This window comes from Gossypium arboreum, chromosome 9 (assembly GCF_025698485.1).
Source record: "Gossypium arboreum isolate Shixiya-1 chromosome 9, ASM2569848v2, whole genome shotgun sequence".
NCBI lineage: Eukaryota > Viridiplantae > Streptophyta > Magnoliopsida > Malvales > Malvaceae > Gossypium > Gossypium arboreum.
In genome coordinates this window covers 42363224-42382039 of record NC_069078.1, presented here as the reverse complement: position 1 = coordinate 42382039, position 18816 = coordinate 42363224, and the positions used below count along the sequence as shown (strand labels likewise).

The 18816-nt window shown below is 36.4% G+C and overlaps 1 non-coding gene across 1 annotated transcript; it reads left to right on the top strand.

Annotated features, from left to right (window-relative positions):
- Nucleotides 1–17837: 17837 nt before the first annotated feature.
- LOC128280936 (small nucleolar RNA R71) lies at nucleotides 17838–17944 on the top strand. The gene has a single exon (XR_008271154.1). It is a non-coding gene; the product is annotated as a small nucleolar RNA R71 (small nucleolar RNA).
- The last annotated feature ends 872 nt before the right edge of the window (nucleotides 17945–18816 follow it).

The following is an 18816-nucleotide window of genomic DNA, read 5'->3' as shown; positions in this document are numbered from 1 at the left end:
TGGTTCATGCTTCTTGCATGTTAGTTAAAATTTGTGTTTTGGATGGCTATGGACACCTTGAAATTCGGCCATGCACATATATGTATATATATGCTTGCACATGATGTTTTGGTTATGAAGTAAGTGATGAATATGTTTGTTTAAAGAAGAAAATGTTGAAGAATGTTTGTGAAATTGCAAGTACATTCGGCCTAGTACACATATGATGTGGAAATCTTGGAATTTATTGTTGATTTGGTGCAAGTATGACTAAGTATAATCGGCCATATGAGTGCTTGATGCTATATTATAAGTATTGAGCCACAATATGTAAAACATTAACTAGTAAAATGCTTGCTGTTTTTGTGTGGTATTAAGTGTATAATTGGCCTCAAATTGGACATGTATATTCGGCCTTAGGTAGCCTATTGATGGCCTTAGCTTTTCCTTGATGCTTGAATGAATTGTATTGAATTGCTTGATGTAGTATAAAATGTGCATGACCATTGTGTATTCAAGCTAAAGGGTGGCCATATGACCATTTAAACTCCTTGTCATATTCGGCCATAAGCTAGCATAATGAGGTTTTAATAAATTAAATTTGTTTGAATTAGCTCAAGAGTTTAGAGGGCCACAATTGGACAAGGGGAAGGAAAAAGTGATCGAATAGCCGTAAAAGCCGTTCGACAACATCCGAGGTAAGTCCTCAAGAAGTGACCCTACTTGAATTATGTGAAATGAAATATGGATGTGTAATGATTATTGATTTATGTGTGTATGAGTATTTGAATGATACCCGCTAAGTCCGAAGGTGATTATGCTAGTGATTACATTTGTGTTTGAGCCTTAGTAACTAAAATGAAACATGAATGTCTAATGATTATTGATGTATGTGTGCATGAGCAATTGAATGATATCCGGGATAAGTCCCAAGACACTTATGCTGAAATTATATCCGGTTAAGACCAAGGCAATTGTGCTAGTGGCTACATCCGGCTAAGACTCGAAGGCATTCGTATGCGCGTCGTTCTATCCGGCTAAGACCAAGGCATTCGTGCACGTGGTTATATCCGGTTGTATTCAAGAAGCTTGGGCTGGAGGTGAGTGTTGGTTGCTGTAATAAATTCAATTAGTACGCTCGAAAAGCCCAAAGAATAAGGTATGATTATATGTGCATTGGAAAAGTCGACATGTTTGAGCAACATTCGCTCAATCGACTAACAATTTCAACTATTGAAGTGGTTGATACCTTGTGAAAGTATATAATGATGAAGTGTGAAGTAAGAATGATTATGTGAATGTGTATTAATGAAATGATGCATTTGGCTATGTGAATGTATTGCTTTAATTAAAGCTGATTTTATTCCTTGAGACTTACTAAGCATAAAATGCTTACCTGTTGCTTTGGCTCTCTATTTTATAGATTTTGCTCGATAGCAACCGGATTCGGGATCATTAAAGTCGAAGTCATCTACACTATCAAAGCCTCCATTTTGGTATAATTTTGGTTGAACTTTGAAATGGCGTGTATAGGACTACCCTTGTCGGTTCAATTGTGTTGTGATGTATATGTGTACGGCCATGCGAAAATGGCTAGTAGAAGTCAAGTACGAACTTAGACCATTTGTGAATTGTATACATATATATATGGTTTCATGATGTAATTATGGATTGGAAATGGGAGTGTTGGTCACATGATCAGCCATTGAATGGCTAAAATGGTCATAGGTGAACCTATGTATGGCAAGACTAGTTGGATCATGGAGACTACAAATAGATAAGACCTACCTTGAAAACAGATGCTGGCAGCAGCAGTGGAGTGGTTTTGAAAAATCACCAAAATTTGTAGGAATGGTATTAAATAGTTAATAAGTTATGTAAATGAACCTTGATGAGTCTACTTTCATATGGAAGAAACGAAACGGTCATAGGAGTTACATGTTAAGAGATATTAAAGCTATTGTGAGACAGGGTTAGAACGGTTTCTGGGTCCCCTGTCGCAACTTTAAAAATTTACTATAAATTATCCAGAAAGAATCAGGAGTCATGCCTTATATGTACAGATTCCATTTTGAGTCTAGTTTCATTAGAAACAAACAGAACCAGTATTAAATCCCTGTACAGAGAGATATTCAAGTTGTAACGCGCGAAGGTCAGAGCAGGCGATCTCTGTAACATGGGTGACTTTAACTAATAAACTGTACCAATTGGCCTGACCAAAAATTCTAGAAATAAATCCATGGATGGATATATGAGTCTAAATTCAGGGAAAATTTACGAAAACAGTTTCTGAGTTTTGAAACTCGAGATATGATTTTTAAGGCGACAGTGATGCAGTTTTCCAGCCTGACTGGAAATGTCAAATTGATGGGCGAAACATGTGGATTTGGCTTGTTAACCCCTCGTGTCCGACACCGGCGATGGTCTCGGGTTCGGGGTGTTACACTGAATCCCCTCCGGCCCAAGTCCCCACATCAAGGCTCACCTGCAAGGTTAAGGAAAGGGGTGAGTTTGGAAACTCAGTGCAACAAGCCCTTTCGAGCCCAAAACAATAACTACTGTTGGGTCTAAGCCCAAATCCAATCTCAATCATGCACTCGGGCAGTAGCCCTTTTCATATTTCATATTTCATAATATGGGCGAAGCCTTTTCATATTTCATATTCTTGGGCAAGCCTTTCTTCAGAAACAGTATGGCCCTTAGGCCCATTTCAATGTCACATATAATTTCAATGAAAGAATGCAACCCATTTGGGAGACTACTCAACCCACCATCCGCTACTCTCCACCCGTACCAACCAACACACCATGTGGGGATTAACTCAACCCACCCCGCCAAACTCTCCAATTGGCAAAGATAGTCTTTATCATATAACCGAGGCCTAGCCTCTTTTTAATAATCGGGCCAAAGCCCTTTCAATAATCAGGGCATAAGCCCTTTTATAATCGGGGCATAAGCCCTTTTGATAAGCGGGGCATAAGCCCTTTTGATAATCGGGGCATAAGCCCTTTTAACTTCCTCCATCCATATAAAACCCAACCCAATGCATTTATGATTACCTCATGTGCATATCATACATATCATGTGCATAGCATACATTTCATGTGCATATCATACATACCATATTTATCAAAATCCCATGTATTAAAATCATACATAAACCCTAGAGGTATAATGGTCATTTTTACCTAGGGGCAAACGGTCATTTTCATACTATAAGGGTAATCTCGTAATTTTACCAAAATTAGGGTTTCCATATTCATTAACGATTACTAACAATCCATGGGTGCAAACAAAGATTACGGCCCATTTTTAGCGAAATCGAGTTATTGGGCCTAAAACCCCTAATGGGCCCTACTTAGCCAATTCTGTCATCTAGGCCCACTTAGCCTATATTCCATAACGGTTTTAACAGTCTTATCATGCAATTTAACAGATTTTCGTTTTCTACCAATTTTACCCAAATGGGCCCGAAAGCCCAATGGGCCCCACTTCGGCCCCTCAAGGCCCAACTTACCAAGAACGCCAAAAATCACATTCTTACCGTTTCCATCGTTCTCAATCATCATCTCATCGGTTCTAACTAACTAGTGAGCATTCGCTTGCTCACACGTCCTCGAAATGCCAGAATTTCGGCATTTCGGCTTTTCGGCATTTTATCGCTTTAAGCTATGAAAAAGGGTTCGTTACACACCTGATTTGCGATATTCCTTGACAAGATCTCCTACACGATTTCTCCTATAATCAATTGTTAAAAAGATCAGCTCGCAATAATTGAACCAAATTAAGAACTTTCCAATATTAACACTTACACATTCGGCCACCATCCATAATGGCCTTAGGCACCTTACCTTTGTCGCGATTGATGACTAGGCCTAGCTACTCCGGCGATCCAAGCTACTCCAAATCGACACTACACCTTGCTGCTCCTTCAATAAATAAACCAAAAATATTAAAAGAAGACCCCATAGAGTCTATGCCCATATTCGCCATCTCCTAAATTAGAGAGGTTTCGCTTTTCTTAAACTCCCTAATATTGAATTGATTAAAGCTACGAGCACTTACCAAGGTTCACTTACCCAAACGGTTTCAATCCGTGTTAACTCGATTCAACGCAATGCAGCTCTAAAACACTAGCGTAACCCGTACCACAAGGATCCTACGAATCGGCCACCAAGTCACCCAAGGGTCTTTGTGCTTTTGGCTTTTGGGTCATCAAGAAAAAGTGGTTATGGACCAAAAGGGTGTTGAAAAAAGAGTTGAAAGGCTTTTTAAAATAACAAGAATCGGCTAAAAGAAAAAGAACAAGTGTATACCTTTATAAAGCAATCGACTTCCTTTGACTCCTTCGGGATTTGGCTTGTTGATATTCGGTTAGCAATGAAAAGAATGATCGGTTCAGCTTTTACTATAAATGAAAGAGAGGAAGAATGAGAGGTAGAGAGTTTGTAGAAGAAATAACGAAAGAGAAAATAGAGGGATTAGCTTAAGAACAATTGGCAAGAGGAGAAAGAAAAGAAAAGAGGGAATAGATGAGAGAAGGAAAGAAAATAATTAAAAAAATGAGAAAATTGTTCACTTTTGGGAAAAATAGAAAAGAATAAAAGCAAAAAGAAATAAGATTAAGATTAGAATAAAATAAAATCCTTTTCCAATTTTAATTCCTTCCTTATCTCCTTAATTCATGGCCATAATCAAAGTTTGAATTTAATTCAAACTCCCATCTTGACAGCAGTCCCCCACTCACTCCTCCTGCTGCTGGTACTGTTTCAATTCCATACGGTCCTTCCCACGCACGTTCAGCAAAAAGAATCACCCTTTTAGCATAGAGTGATCGAACCTAAGACCCCAGGTTGCCCAAAGACGCTGCAGCCACTTTGGACGGCATTTGTTTTCAATAATATACCGTCACCTTTTATCTTAAAGGTTACTGCTGAAGTCCGTTCATTTTAAAAATATAACATTAAAACATACCTTCGCTGGACTCGAACCCCGGACCTTCGTCCGCCTAGCGCCCACGCCCATGTTCTGCCGCCACTTGCACTGAGCTTCCTTCCTTGCTAATATATGGTCACAATAAATTATAAACCTTACCGCTTCAGATTCGCCCACTTTAAAAATAAAACAGGATTCGCTCACGTCGAAATCGAGCTGCGACCTCTTTAACACACACATACGTTGCTTGTCATCGCACCACGTGCTCTCTTTGTGTCAAACTTCATTCGTAACTTCCTTTAAGGCCTATTCCAACCGCAACTCAGATACTAAACAAAAACCCAATTTATGCATACTGGTATCGAACCTCAATTCCCTTTCACGCCCAACACTCCTAACCACCGGGCCGACTCCTCCTTATGTCTAATTTTAGCCTAACTTATTAATAAACCTTAATGTCCGGATCCCTAAAGAAGCAAAAATAATAATTTTTTGCTAGAGTCTTGGTCCGAATTTTTCCCACACTTTAAATACTTCTAAATTTATTTAAAAACTAAAATAATAATAATAATAACCATAATAATGAAGATTTCAAATACGATAATATATATAAATTTTTTCCTAATAATAATAATTATAATTTCCATAAATCAATGAAAATAGATACAAGAAAATTTTTTGATAATATGTTAATTTAAACACTAAATTAACAACAATAATTGTATAAATATATTTGTATCTAATAATTATAATGATAATAATTTTCATAAAAATTAAAATATTAGTACTAACATAAATATTTTATCAATATATATATTTAAACACTAGTAATATTCAAAACTTCTCAATATTCAGTTTTCTTCTATCCGAATCCTGGACTCAAAGCCCAACTCTTCTAGGCCCAATTTTTGGGGCGTTACAACTCTATTCCCTTAAAAAAAAATTTCGTCCTCGAAATTTCCAACTATCAACTAACTGTATTACTCAAGTCAAGCCACTATGCTAATATGCTATCGTCACAAGACTCGATCTAAATAATTTTAATACGACCCAGAACATCTAATTACCGAAATAAAGAAACGTGTAACACACACTCAAATAGAATAAACTTGGCAATCCTGAGCTCGATGCTCCTTGGACCCACATCTAAGACATGCTCCTGTCTTCCAATGGCATTCACCCGGATGACGCCCGTTGCAGTCTTTGCAGGTTGGAAAGTTTGGTCGTGCCTGAACATGTTTCACAGAGCGAGGTCAGTATTCTCTGAGAACTAGGATCCTTTCTCTTTTACACTCCAAGCACCTCGATTGAAACATTTCCTAATTTCCTTAATTTTGGTATCCAATACTTCCTCTACCACTTTCCTTACTAACTCGCCATTTGCCTCGATACCAAGCTCCGAAGTTACCGCTACCCAAGTTGGCGGACTTTGCTTACCCTCGAATCCATATCAATGCTCTACATTACCAAGACACATATCAAATAACTACAAAGATCTCAAAAAATATACTATTTATTTATATGTCTTATGCGAGATAGTATTTTAGAGTTTCTATTTTCACGTAATCATAGCCTAGCTACAGTCTCGATATTCTAGGGTTTTACACTCTACCTTATCTAGAGTATCATAGTAGGGTCTCAGTTCTATTCATAGTATCATATCAATATCACATAACGTAAAGAGAGTATACTTACAGACTTGGTGCCGGGGATTCAGTGCGCCACTTCTTTCTCCAATCCATTTAAAACTCAAAAAGCCATATTTTTGCTTATAGAGGATAGAAATTTAAAAATTTTGATTTGAAAGCACCCTTATTTTGAAACTCTTATTTAAAACATAAAAACTTGTACCATTTTAACAAATATACTCCGCAAAATATCTTTAAAATGAACTTTTCAAAAACCATCTCCAAAAATACCCTTCTTAGGCCTAAGTTTTCGAAAAAAATTTTAGACCCGATCCACAACCGAGTTGTTGCAACCTAGGCTCTGATACCACTAAATGTAACACCCCCAAACCCGGCCCAGACGTTATGGATTGGAGTTGAAAAACCCACGTTCCATTTTTAGTGTTTTAAAATCATATATTTTGTTGAGTTAACAAAGTGTATGGAAGCTGGGCACCAGGTAGGTATCCGAGATAGAGGAGGTGAGCCATGAAGGCTGCTTAAGTACCAAGCTCTTTGATTGGATCCAATCCTAGACATGCCCACAACCATAGCCACACTTTGTTATATCGAGTTTAAAATCGTTTAAGTGGACGTCTTTGATTAACCGATGAATCGTGGTGTTGAGATAATTTGAAAACAAGTATCATTTTGAAAACACGTCCTAAGTCTAGCCCATTTGAATAATTATTAACCAATTTTAAAGTTATTAAAATTAAAATAATCCGAAAAGAAATAAAAGAAAAGTTAAAATTGGCCTTATTACAACCCAAAAATAAATAATAGTTAAAGGAAATTAAATGAAACCAACACTTTATTTAAAGCCCAAGACGATCACCGTGGCCACTCTGAATCCCTCCGCCCAAGTCCCACATCAAGGCTCACCGCAAGGTTAAGGAAAGGGGTGAGTTTGGAAACTCGATGTGCAACAAGCCCTTCGAGCCCAAAACAATAACGGCTGTTGGGTCTAAGCCCAAATCAATCTCAATCATGCACTTTGGGCAGTAGCCCTTTTCATATTTCATATTTCGTAATCTTGGGCAAGCCTTTTCATATTTCATATTCTTGGGCGAAGCATTTTCATATTTCATATTATTGGGCGAAGCCTTTATCAGAAACGGTATGGCCCTTAGGCCCATTTCAATGTCACATATAATTTCAATGAAAGAATGCAACCCATTTGGGAGACTACTCAACCCACCATCCGCTACTCTCCACCGTACCAACCAACACACCATGTGGGGATTAACTCGACCCACCCCGCCAAACTCTCCACCGGCATAGATAGTCTTTATCATATAACCGAGGCCTAGCCTCTTTTAATAATCGGGCCAAAGCCCTTTCAATAATCGGGCATAAGCCCTTTTGATAATCGGGCATAAGCCCTTTTGATAAGCGGGCATAAGCCCTTTTCACTTCTTCCATCCATATAAAAACCCAACCCAATGCATTTATGATTACCTCATGTACATATCATACATATCATGTGCATAGCATACATTTCATGTGCATATCATACATACCATATTTATCAAAATCCCATGAATTAAAATCATACATAAACCCTAGGGGTATAATGGTCATTTTTACCTAGGGGCAAAACGGTCATTTTCATATTATAAGGGTAATCTCGTAATTTTACCAAAAATTAGGGTTTCCATGTTCATTAACGATTACTAACAATCCATGGGTGCAAACAGTGATTCTGGCCCATTTTTAGTGAAATCGAGTTATTGGGCCTAAAACCCCTAATGGGCCCTACTTAGCCAATTCTGTCATCTATGCCCACTTAGCCTATATTCCATAACGGTTTTAACATTCTTATCATGTAATTTAACAGATTTCCATTTTCTACCAATTTTACCCAAATGGGCCCGAAAGCCCAATGGGCCCCACTTCGGCCCCTCGAGGCCCAACTTACCAAGAACGCCAAAAATCACATTCTTACCGTTTCCATCGTTCTCAATCATCATCTCATCGATTCTAACTAACTAGTGAGCGTTAAACTTGCTCATCATCGTCCTCGAAATGCCGAATTTGGCATTTCGCTTTTGGCATTTTATCGCTTTAAGCTATGAAAAGGGTTCGTTACACACCGATTTGCGATATTCCTTGACGAGATCTCCTACGATTTCTCCTATAATCAATTGTTAAAAGATCAGCTCGCAATAATTGAACCAAATTAAGAACTTTCCAATATTAACACTTACACATTCGCCACCATCCATAATGGCCTTAGGCACCTTACCTTTGTCGCGATTGATGACTAGGCCTAGCTACTCCGTGATCCAAGCTACTCCAAATCGACACTACACCTTGCTGCTCCTTCAATAAATAAACCAAAAATATTAAAAGAAGACCCCATAGAGTCTATGCCCATATTCGCCATCTCCTAAATTAGAGAGGTTTGGCTTTTCTTAAACTCCCTAATATTGAATTGATTAAAGCTACGAGCACTTACCAAGGTTCACTTACCCAAACAGTTTCAATCCGTGTTAACTCCGATTCAACGCAATGCAGCTCTAAAACACTAGCAGAACCCGTACCACAAGGATCCTACAAATCGGCCACCAAGTCACCCAAGGGTGCTGTGCTTTTGGCTTTTGGGTCACTGAAGAAAAAGTGGTTATGGACCAAAAGGGTGTTGACAAAAGAGTTGAAAGGCTTTTAAAATAACAAGAATCGGCTAAAAAGAAAAGAACAAGTGTATACCTTTATAAAGCAATCGACTTCCTTTGACTCCTTGATTTGGCTTGTTGATATTCGGTTAGCAATGAAAAGAATGATCGGTTCAGCTTTTACTATAAATGAAAGAGAGGAAGAATGAGAGGTAGAGAGTTTATAGAAGAAATAACGAAAGAGAAAATAGAGGGATTAGCTTAAGAACAATTGGCAAGAGGAGAAAGAAAAGAAAAGAGGGGAATAGATGAGAGAAGGAAAGAAAATAATTAAAAAAAATGAGAAAATTGTTCACTTTTGGGAAAAATAGAAAAGAATACGAGCAAAAAGAAATAAGATTAAGATTAGAATAAAATAAAATCCTTTTCCAATTTTAATTCCTTCCTTATCTCCTTAATTCATGGCCATAATCAAAGTTTGAATTTAATTCAAACTCCCACTTCTGAGACAGCATCCCCCACTCACTCCTCCTGCAATGGTACTGTTTCAATTCCATACGGTCCTTCCCACGCACGTTCAGCAAAAGAATCACCCTTTTGCGCATAGCTGATCGAACCTAGGACCCCAGTTTGCCCGACATCTTCTTGCCACCGGGACGGGCATTTGTTTTCAATAATATACCATCACCTTTTATCTTAAAGGTTACTCTTGAAGTCCGTTCATTTTAAAAATATAACATTAAAACATACCTTCGCTGGACTCGAACCCCGGACCTCCGTCCGCCTAGCGCCCACGCCCATCTTTGCTGCCACCGCACGAGCTTCCTTCCTTGCTAATATATGGTCACAATAAATTATAAACCTTACCTTGATTCGGCCCACTATAAAAATAAAAGCAGATTCGCTCACGTCACGGAATCGAACTGCGACCTCTTTAACACACACATACGTTGCTTGTCAACGCACCACGTGCTCTCTTTGTGTCAAACTTCATTCGTAACTTCCTTTAAGGCCTATTCCAACCGCAACTTTGTATACTAAACAAAACCCAATTTGCACGCTGGTATCGAACCTCAATTCCCTTCACTGCCCAACACTCCTAACCATCGGGCGAGACTCCTCCTTATGTCTAATTTTAGCCTAACTTATTAATAAACCTTAATGTCCAGATCCCTAAATAAGCAAAAATAATAATTTTTTGCTAGAGTCTTGGTCCTAATTTTTCCCACACTTTAAATACTTCTAAATTTATTTAAAACTAAAATAATAATAATAATAATAACCATAATAATGAAGATTTCAAATACGATAATATATATAAATTTTTTCCTAATAATAATAATTATAATTTCCATAAATCAATGAAAATAGATACAAGAAAATTTTTGATAATATGTTAATTTAAACACTAAATTAACAACAATAATTGTATAAATATATTTGTTCTAATAATTATAATGATAATAATTTTCATAAAAATTAAAATATTAGTACTAACATAAATATTTTATCAATATATATATTTAAACACTAGTAATATTCAAAACTTCTCAATATTCAGGTTTTCTTCTATCCAAATCCCAGACTCAAAGCCCAACTCTTCTAGGCCCAATTTTTGGGGCGTTACAAGTCTATTCTATACATGCCATAAAATAATTCTAAACATAACAGTAACAAGCAGTGGATAGTGATAGTGTGACTAATTCTTGACGATCCCGAGCACAGTAGCTTCGCAATGAGATCTATAAAGCGAGAAAACAAAGTAAGCAGAGTAAGCATTACAATGCTTAGTAAGTTTTAAGCAAAGACAACAGATAACAATCAAATTATAACATAGTTGTTCGTATTTTTATTTCACTCTTCCTTGGGCATACCATCCCTTTACCGAATATGCACATCTCATCATATACAATAGGCGATAAACTTTCGCATAAAAGTGAGCTCATGTGACATAGATATATTGTATGATTTCACATATCCTCTCACACCGATCCAAGTCACATAATCATAGGAATAGTCTCATAGATTGCTCTCATATGCATCACATAACTACCTTATGATTTAGTTCAAATCAAGCTCACATATAAACTTGGAGTACATACCTGTTTAACCTTTCGCATTGAATATATTTATATGCAATTCTTATTACGAAGTCTTATAGCTCTAACCTCTACTCGGATTATCGGCGAGACCTTTAGCTCGATTTAAATCTCCACATGAAGTTATCGGGTCTTACCGGACAAAATCTCCACACGTAGTCATCGGGTCTTACTCAGACATAATCTCCACACGTAGTCATCGGGTCTTACCCGGAATATATTTCCAAGTTTCATGTACATTTAATCACATGTTACAACATTCACATCGACTGTCATATTTGTAATTCATTTGCCTCATCAAAAATCTAATAATACACAACTTTCACCGTTTGTCATTTGGCCACAATATATATATATACACATCTCATACATATCTCACATTAGCCATTTGGCTTTACCACATATCCATCTCATACACGTTTCGCATTAGCCATTCGGCCTTACCACATATATTCATGTTCACATTCATCACATTGGCCATTCGGCCTTATCTCATATATGCATGTTCACATTCATCACATTGGCCATTCGGCCTTATCACATATCGCATGTTCACATTCATCACATTGGCCATTCGGCCTTATCACACATCTGAATATTCACATTCATCACATTGGCCATTCGGCCTTATCACACATATATATACGGGTTCACATTCATCACATTGGCCATTCGGGCTTATCACACATACGCATGTTCACATCCATCACATTGGCCATTCGGCCTTATCACACATACACATGTTCACATTCATCACATTGGCCATTCGGCCTTATCACACATACGCATGTTCACATCCATCACATAAAATCCTAAATCAAAATATAAATTTTCATGTATTCACATCACAATTATCCAAATATACTTCACATACCACATATACTTTCACGTATACACATTGTCTTGGCTGAATCTACATCTATCATTTTCCAATATCACAATTTAGAATTCACGTATGGGTTTAATCAATGGCTTATGAGCAACTAAAACAAGTTTATCAAGGTTTACAACATAATCTCAAATTCAGCACAAGCTGTTTTTCCTGAGCAATAGTCACTAAATTATTTATAACTGGAGCTACAAAACTCCAAATCACTTGTCGTTAATTTTTCCTGAATATAGACTCGTATATCTTCCATCCATAAAATTTCCAGAATTTTAAGTTTGGCCAATCAATACTAGATTTTTCTTAAAGTTTCCCCTGTTTCACTATTTGACTAATCTGACCACTCTTCACTACGAATCAAATTTATCATTTTACAGAATTCAAAATGTGTTGTATTTGATTTCATTTGAAACTAGACTCATTAAGGACTCTAAGCATATAAATTTTATCTTATAACCATTTTTTTACAATTTATAATGATTTTCTAAAAACAGAACAGGGTATTTCGGAGTCATTCTGACACTGTCTCACACAACTTTAAATATCTCTTTATAGGAAATTTCTTTTCTCACAAGGTCTCTTTTATAAGAAACTAGACTAATTAAGCCTTAATTACATATTTTATTCAGCCTATAATTCCACACCAACAATTTATAGTGATTTTCTAAAATCACGTTACTGTTGCTGTCCAAAGCAAATTATTACAATTTGCTCTTAAATTTCCAAGTCCAAACACTTATGAACTTACCATTTGAGTTTAAGACATATCATGGCCACATCATATCTTATTAAATCAACTCATTATGTCCTATTATGATTGAATTTACTCAACGTTTAATCACTTAAAACTTACCTCGGATGTTGTCGAGCGATTTGGTGGCTATTCGATCACTTTTTCCTTTGCTTTATCCAACTTTGGTCCTCTAAGCTCTTGAGCTAATTCAAACAAATTTAACTTATTAAAGTCTCATTATGCTAGCTTATGGCCGAATATGACAATGAATTCGATAGGTCATATGGCCACCTTTAGCTCAAATACAAAATGGTCATACGCATTTTTAATCACATTAAGCAATTTAGTACAATTAAGCAAACATTTCCTCATGTGCACCTTTATGACCAAATACACACATCATTAACCTAATATCAATTAACTAAGCACTTAACAAATTCTCCTTGAGCCGATTGTCTAAGTCAAGATAGGATCATCATTATGCTTACCTATAGCCGAATGTACAACATCAATCTATGCATTCATTCGTGTGGCGAACATGCATGTCTATGTTGAGGCCAATTGCATACTAATACATTCTACAAGTATGGTCACTTGTATTGACCAAATACCATTTTGTTTCAAGTTCAAAACTTGGCTAATACACATATATGCACTATTAAAACATCCTCTCCATTCCATCAATTCAACACATGCATTACTCATTAATATACAAAATTATATTCGCCTTAGCACACCTCTTGTGGCCAATTTTTCTCCATCTAGCAACATTTTATGTACTATGCCGAACCAAAAGATCAAACACCTAGCTTAATCATTTCCAAAACACTTAACTGCCTTTGACCAAGACTTTAAACAAAGTCTATGTTCTACTATCACACATATGGGCATTATTAGTTCAAAGTTTTAACAAGATTAATTTCTTTGATCTTAACCTAAATGACAACCCCCATTGTTCATCTAGATTTAGCATGAAACAAACACCAACCAAGAAAACAACACCCATGGCCGAGTATCATCTTCATCACATAGTAAGATTTAAACCATGGGCTAGGTAGAACTCAAACTAACATAAAAAATATGCATGAATCTCATGGAACAACATCAAACTTACCTTAACCTAGCTACAAGCATGGCCGAATCTCTTCAACATTTCCTCCTCCTAAACACCAACCAACCGAACATGAAGCAAGAAAATCCTCTTCTTCTTCCTTCCTCCTTAGAATTTTTGGCCAAAAGAAATGTTAAAGGATGGACACTTTTTTTTTCTTTATTTTCATCACCCTCCATCTCCTTATTTTATTACTAACCCTTTATTTTATTATTTCTAACATAAACCATTAACACAACATGTTTATGACATGTTTTACCCATCACCCTTTGTCATGGCCGGCCACTAGTAATTAAATGAGGGAAATTGACATGCAAGTCTACCCCTTTGATTACATGCACTAATAGATCCTTATAGATTAACCTATCACATTTCAAAAGTGTCACACATAAGTCCTATTAACTAAATTCACATGCAATTAACTAAACCAAAGCTTAAAACTTTCACACATTCATATTCACATATTTTAGACAATAATTATCATATTCAAATAATCTGGTGACTCGGTTTAGCGGTCCCGAAACCGCTTTCCGACTAGGGTCACTTTAGGGGTGTCACATGCCTAAATCATTTTCAATGTTCCATGCTTCCTAGGATTTCTCCTCAAGAAACTACTAAGTCAATTCTAAAGACTTAAACTTTCATGCTTGCTTAACTTTCCTAAGGAACTAAAATTTTATGGTATGACTTGCATGCTTTATTAAAAATACATTTATGTCTTTATTAAGCTAACATAACAATTATTGAAATAATCAAACTTTATTTATACAAAAGTTTAGCATACTTAACAACATTTCAAATTATTGAACAAAATATAACCTAATCATAACTGAAAGAAGAATTTATTCTGAGTGGAAATAATTTCATTTTTTCGGTCGCCCCTACTTAAGACAAACAATGCCCTCATTGTTAAAAGTGAATAGATACTATACACTAGGTAGGAGTCTAGAAAAGAGGAGGTGAGTCAATTTGACTGCTTAAGTACCAAGCTCTCTCTAAATCCATTCCTAGACATGTATATATCTATTGCCACACTTTGTACTTTGGAGCTTGTTCATTTTTATTTATGATTTCCACATCTCGTTTTATTATGCAAAAGATAAAAATCATAATAGAACCTAATCTTAAAACATTAAATAACTTAGGAAAGAAAATGAAATAAAGTAAACATCCCCCCTTTTTATTTATTTGCAGATCCCTTAGAATCTGACTCATCTTTTTCCTTCCTTGACATTGGAGTCCATGGTTCAAGTATAAAGTCTGGAAATTCATGCACAAAAATAAACGGGTTATGAAATATATATTTTAAAGCATCTCTGATTGAGTCATCACGTATTATTGAGTATCTCCAGTAATCTTGTTACTGCAACTACATGTGTTGCAGCATAGCTATTATACCAAACTGTTCACTTTGTGGAATGGTGCTAAATAAAAGGACTCTCAGCATCAAGCTTAGGAAATTTGTTAAGGGTGGTTTCAGTTTTGGGCAGATAGGTGAGTAGTTGAAGGTAAGGTTTAGAGTTGAAGAGGGTGGCAGTTTTAAGGATAGTTTAGGTGCAGTATTTGGTGACTTTGAATGAATGTGTTTGGGGTGTTGATTCAGGAAGTTAAGGGCTGCAACATTAAGGGGTTAAGTGAGATGCACTTTTTGGCTACTAGGGAGTGGTGGTGGAGCAAGGTAAGGGCTATAGGTTTGTGTGGAAAATGGTTGAAAATTTCCCTTCTTAGTAGTGTCTTGAGCTCAATGACAGCTCCTTTTTGGATCCTAAGCTCTTATATTGAAAAAATATATAAAAAAACTCAAAGAAATTAGTGCTTGGGTTAAAAGTTGACCCTTTATTTAACAAAACAAATGCTTAAATTCTTTGAGCTACTTAAAAAAATATTTTTTTTGAAAAATTACATTAAATTAAACTCCCAGGAAAGACTAGAGGGGTCATGGATGGTCTCGTTTAAGACCCAATCTCTTAGACAGAGTTTTAATTAATGTAATGAACTAAAGAAAATTTTATCTAAGTCTACCATTTTATTTAAATGAGAAAAAATCAAAAAATATAAAATAACGATAGAGAAAGTGATGAGAACTCCCTTGATTTTATTTAGGATCGTCATTGACCACGGTGATGTCAAATGGCCATTTGTCATACCAACCATAATCATCTAGGAAGTAGTCATATTCTTTCCCATCAAATCTATCCAACATCTTATTAGGGAAAGAAAACCCATAATGACCTTTCCTGGTGGCCTTGTTTAACTTCCTGTAATTCCTACAAATCCTCCAACCTGTGACTCGAATATGCGAAATAATCCATCCAGTACCTTTCTTATGCCTTTCTAAAATCAGAAGTGCCTCTTCTTCTTAATCTTTGGTGAACTCAACTGAAATAATGATAGGCAAATTCGAAGACAAACCTAGATAATCATATTTCAAATGAGGAGACAAAATCTTCTATTCCAATTTAGCTGGCTTTTCAATCAACACTTTTGGTTGTGTGTACTCCTTAGATAATAACTCTAATGATTCCAATGGAACTCCCTAAGTGAATCCCTTCGTTTTAGCTTCTAACAAAGCCAAACATTCTTCGTTTTCATCATCACTTGGCAAATCCACTAGTAGAATACATTCTAACGGATCATCTATAGAACTGAGCTACAGCTCTGTAGAAGCCAACAATTCCATCTTGGAAATAGCAGAACAGTCTTCAACTACGTTTGGGGATTTAGCAGCATCGAAGTCATTAAAAGTCACCTTGTTATCAAAAATTTCTTTTAACTGAGTATCTCATTGCTGCTTTTGGAATTGTTGAGGATTTGGCAATGGTGGAATCTTAGCTTTGACCAGACAACTGTTCTGTGGAAATTTTGCTGCATTTGACAAGGGTGTTAGATAATCAGAACTAACTGGTTTAGAGTTTGCCCCATCAAGGATCACTGAATCTAATTTCTGTGATACAGGAGTTTCAACACTTTGTTGAACTTCCTCTTTGTCTTGAGTTAGAATAGGCTCATCTTAAACCTCAACCACATTGGGCTCTAATGTCTTTCCACTTGGCAAAGAGACTGTTTGGCAATGTTCTTTACCCAAAACTTTTGGATTTTCTGTGTCACTTGGCCAAATACCTTTGGGTTTATTTCGAAGTTCATTAGTTAGCTAGCCCATTTGATTCTCCAGATTTCTTAAAGTGGTATCATTCTTCGCTATGTATGCCTTAAGCAGATTCTCAAGATCACTTGAAGATTTAGTTGGTGGGGGTTGTTACACTTGTTTAGAATATTCTGATAGATAATTTGGTTGAAATGGCAAAACAGAGTCGCTATGGTCCGCCCATTGATCACTCTATGGAGAAATTGGATGATTCTTCCATGAAGATTTGTAAAAATTTGATTGCAAACCATTCCAATTCTGATTTCCCATGTAATAATTTGACTATTGATTCGATGGGCAATTTTCAAAGAAATGCCCATCTCCATAGTATTCACAAGAAGTATTCTTGAACTGATTCAGCTACTGACCTGGCAAATTACAATTGAAACCATTAAGAATTATGTTCTTAAGCATAGAAGACATAGAGGATACCTAGGCTGCCAAAGAAGCAAGTGTGTCCGCTTCATGTACTCCTGCTACTCGTCTTTCTGAGGCTGCTCGGTTGGTTGGCCACTGATAGTCATTGTTGGCAATTCTTTTAATAATCTTATAAGCATCGTTATAAAACTTAGAAAGAAGGGATCCATTTGCCGAAGCATCTACCATCATTCTAGTATGAATATTGAGACCAATATAGAAAGTCTCCATTTGAACGCAGCAAGGAATGCCATGATAAGGGCACTTTCGTAATAATTCCTTGAACCGCTCCTATGCCTCGTATAAAGATTCTTCATCAAGTTGCTGAAATGAAGTGATTTCATTTCAGATCTTGTCGGTTAAAGATAGAGGGAAATATTTCATTAAGAAACGTTCAACCAACTCTTGCCATGTAGTTATGGAACCAAACAGTAGGGAGTTCAACCACACTCGTGCTCTATCTCTTAAGGAGTATGGAAATAATCTCAGTCTCAAGGTGTCCTCAATCACCCCGACTAGTTTAAATGAGTCACTCACTTCCATTAATAGCCAAAGATGAAGATGTGGATCTTCAGTAGGAATCCCACTACATTGACCCATATTTTTCAACATTTGAAACATGATCAGCTTCAGCTTAAATTGTTGTGCCTCGATTTCAAGTCTGCTAATACCCGGATTGAGGTCGTTGAATAGAGGAATGGCATATTATTGAATGGCATAGTTTCTATCATCGGCAACAATGATCGGATTGTGAGTATTATCAGTGAATGTTCCTCCTGAATTTTGGTTTGGAATTTCGAAATTCATATCTTCAGTCCTTCTTTGGTTCGCTTGTCTTCTCCTTTGTCAGAAAGTCCTTTCAATTTCAGGGTTTACAGGGAGTAAGTCAATGATTTGATAAATACTCATAAACACTTGAAAAAAACACACACAAAGAAAATGGAATTAAAATTTAATAGAAAAAATAGACCAAAATGCAAAATTAACAATTTCACAAATAATGTCTTTTAAAACAGTCCCCGGCAACGGCGCCAAAAACTTGGAATGAAGGAAATGTGCAAGTGTACACAATCGCAACAAGTAATAAAGTGACAAGTAAATATCGAGTTATCGTACCCACAGGGACTGTGAAAAGGATTATTTATGAATGCAATTTAAAACACTTTGGTGAAGAAAAATATTTTGTTTTGAAAAGGGAAAATGAGAGGAGAAAGTGAGAGGAGAGA